This window comes from Rhincodon typus, chromosome 16 (genome assembly GCF_021869965.1).
Source record: "Rhincodon typus isolate 14 chromosome 16, sRhiTyp1.1, whole genome shotgun sequence".
NCBI lineage: Eukaryota > Metazoa > Chordata > Chondrichthyes > Orectolobiformes > Rhincodontidae > Rhincodon > Rhincodon typus.
Window position 1 is genome coordinate 58,640,361 of NC_063347.1, and position 3,959 is coordinate 58,644,319.

The window sequence follows — 3,959 nt, forward strand, 5'->3', positions numbered from 1 at the left end:
TTTCTGCTTGTACTGCCTGGCTATGGGAGGACAATTAATGATGCCCACCACTGTGAGACTGTGGACATGGGTGAGAAGAAAGAATGGCCTCTGTTTTAAAACAATAGTGACATCTGGTGGCAGTATCCGCACACTGCAAGAGAACAGCACAAAGTTACTCAATAGGAAAAGAAAGACTTGCATTTATATTGCGCCTTTCCCATCCACCAGCAGTTTTCCAGCCAATGAAGTGCTATTAAACATAGCCACTGTTGGAATATAGAAAATGCAGCAGCTAATATGTGCACAGCAAGCTCCCACAAACAGCAACATGGCAATTCCTACAGAGGTAGTAAGAACTGTCAATGCTGGAGACAGAGATAACACAGTGTGGAGCTGGAGGAACTGCTGTATTCCTCTAGCTCCACATTGTGTTATGACAATTCCTACATTTGGTTACAGTAAATCCTCACTGAAATGGTGTAGCTAACTATCTGGGATGCTTTGGGTAGATATGCTGTCAACAATCTTTCTCATCGATATTAGTCTAAGCTATTGATACCAAATAAGGAAGGATGACCATAACAGGTTTTGGCTGAAGATAGGTGAAAAGGTTTAATTCTATTTTTATTAATAGCTATTCACGTTACCTTTAAGATATATAATAGTCACTTGTCAGACATTAGGTTCAACCCAATAGTAAGTTCACAATACTGTTGGCTAGGTTAACTAAGCACCAGAAACATCGAATCAAGTCATATTGGACTCAAAGTGTTAGTTCTGTTTTCTCTCTCCACAGATGCTGCCAGACCTGCAAAGTTTTTCCAGCACGTTTTATTTTTATTTAGAGTCAAACACTACTTAGACAATAGTGCAACACACTGGATAGCTCCTCCAGCAAACAGTCCTTTGTATCCTGACGGGCTGAGCTTATTTCATGACGTCAGTTAACCCTTTGAAGTACTAACTGCCTTATACAACAAATTTGATCGGAAAATAACAAAATTTAAAGAGCACCTTCAACACAATGAACTGTCCCAAGATATTTCACCGGAACATTATAAAACGAATACGACCCCAGATAAGGAGACATCCACAAGTTTGGTCAAAGAGGTAGGTTTAAAGAAGTGTCTTAAATACATGGGGACAGCAAGTCAAATCAAATCAGCCTTCCTATCCATGCATTCACAACACAGTAAAATTAAAACATTCAAAATCGTCCCCATTGATTCTAAGCCGACTTTAAGAATAACAGATACCAGGCACCAAGTTTACAGCTCAAACAAAAATCAACAATTTGTTGTTAATACTGTAATTTTAGAAGACCAAAGCTAGGTGATAAGATAATCTGATTAATGTCTATGATTTAAACCCAACGTTCTTTGATTCTAGCCCCACTCACCCAAAGACAAACAGACACAGTTAAGGGATAAATTAAGAACTATGGAAGAGATTCATCTGGTGAATTGACTTAAGTAGTTTTAATGATACATAATATCACAAACACACTGGATTGTATCTTGTTTGATTTTTGAAGACACCAGTCAATGCAAATCGCAAGGGAAGTCCAATATGACTTGATTCGATGTTTCTGGTGCTTAGTTAACCTAGCCAACAGTATTGTGAACTTACTATTGGTTTGAACCTAATGTCTGACAAGTGACCATCATATACCTTAAAGGTAATGTAAATAGCTATCCAAGGGATATTCACTTAGTTCTTACAACTGGGATTCTATTCTTCAAACTTTCAATAAGTTGATTACGGGAGGATAACTAGAGACAGACCAAAACTTATTCCAGCAGCTTTCTGTCTAAAAATACAATTCAAACTAGTTCAAACTTTGGTTTCTTTTTCTGTTTTTTTCCAACATTGTCTTTGTTAAACAGATCAGCACCAGCATCCCTGTGATGACTGTTTTTTAATATTCAAACATTTGCCAATCTTTGAGCATAATACAAATCTGGAACCAACATGTCTACAATAATCAACCTGCAATTAACTTCCCAGGCCAGATTCCATGTACAAATATCAGTTTAATAAATTTTGTTTTAACCAAGCTGCTGCTCACAATCCAAAGGTTGTCTTCAATTCACAGTTCCAACCAAAAATGAGAAAAATAAACACAATATGCTGAAGGTCTCAACATAAAGGAAAATGAGGTCAAGAAGCAGAGAGGTTTTGAGAGGATATTCCAGAGCTTAGGGCTGAGACAACTGTAGGCACAGCAAACAATATTGTTGGAATTAAAAATAAGGATGCATAAAAGGCCCAAATTGGAGGAGCACAGGACAATTTGCAAGAATACAAATTTAAGGGAGTAAACGAATATTTATGCTGAATGAGAAGAGACTGCTGATTCCATGGACTCCGTGGACTCTGATTGGTAGAGGCTGTGCCATTGAGATTGCACCAGATAATGATAACTGACAGTTAACTACCAGACTTTTGAACAGACCTCTCAAATATTAACTCTGATCTCTCTGTCTCTCTGTACCTTCTCTATTTCTGTAACTCTGTATTCTGCAATTTGTTCAGCCACCCTGATGCACTTTGTATGGTACAATCTGCCTGTACAGCACACAAAACAATACTTTTCACTGTATCTCAGTACATGCGGCAACAATAAATCAGATTTTAAACCAGACGGGTTGACTCTGATTGGTAAATATGTTGCCATGAGAAATGAACTGGCAAATGGCAGTCACCCATTTTGTTGAGTTGAGACAGGCACAGTGCATGTCCTTTCTGTCTGTAAGGAACAGGGCTCTGAGTATTACTATACGTAGTATCCAGTACCACACCACACGGTAAAAGGAACTGAATTGGTAGTCAGTGTAATTCTTTTCACATTCAAGATTATCCAGCAAACTTTACAGTATCAGAATTGGACAATATGTTGTTCAGCTTTGCATCCTATGTCTTGCAAATAGTTGTAGGGATCATAGAATCATAGCATCACGCAGCACAATGTAGAAGAGGCTCTTCAGCCTCTGAAAAAACAAAATTGCTCTAAATCTAAATGGTTAAAAAGGTGTTTGGCATGTTTGCCTTCATTGGTCAGACCTTTGAGTAGAGAAGTTAGGAAGTCATGTTGAGGTTGTACAGGACATTCGTGAGGCCTCTTCTGGAGTACTGTGTCCGGTTCTAGTTGCCCAATTACAGGAAGGTCATTATTAAGCTGGAGAGGGTTCAGAAGAGATTTACCGGGATGTGGCTGTGTATGGAAAGTTTGAGTTATAAAGAAAGGCTGGATAGGCTGGGACTTCTTTTCACTGGAGCGTAGGAGGTTGACAGGTGACCTTATAGAAGTTTATAAAATCATGAGGGGTATGGATAGAGTTAATGGTTGTTGTCCTTTCCCTAGGATGGGGGATTTCAAGACTAGGGACACATTTTTAAGACAACAGGAGAGAAATTTTAAAAAGGCATGAGAGACAATTTTTTTACACAAAGGATGGTTCGTGTGTGGAATGAACTTCCTGAGGAAGTCATAGAGTCGTAGAGATATATAACACGGAAACAGACACTTTGGTCCAACTTGTCCATGCCAGCCAGATGTCCTATATAAATCTAATCCCATTTACTAGCACTCGGCCCATATCCTTTTAAACCCTTCCTATTCATATACCCATCCAGATGCCTTTTAAATGTTGTAATTGTACCAGCCTTCACCACTTCCTCTAGCAGCTCATTCCGTACGCGCAGCACCCTCTGTGTAAAAAAGTTGCCCCTTAGGTCCCTTTTAAATCTTTCCCATATCACCTTAAACCTATGCCCTCTGGATTTGAATTCCCCTACCCAGGGAAGAGACCTTGCCTATTTACCCTATCCATGCCCATCATGATTTTATAAACCTCTATAAGGTCACCCCTCAAGGATGTGGGCACAATGATAATGTTTAAAAGGCATTTGAATTAGTACATGAATAGGAAAGGTTTGAAGGGATATGGGTCAGGAGCAGGCAGGTGGCACTAGTT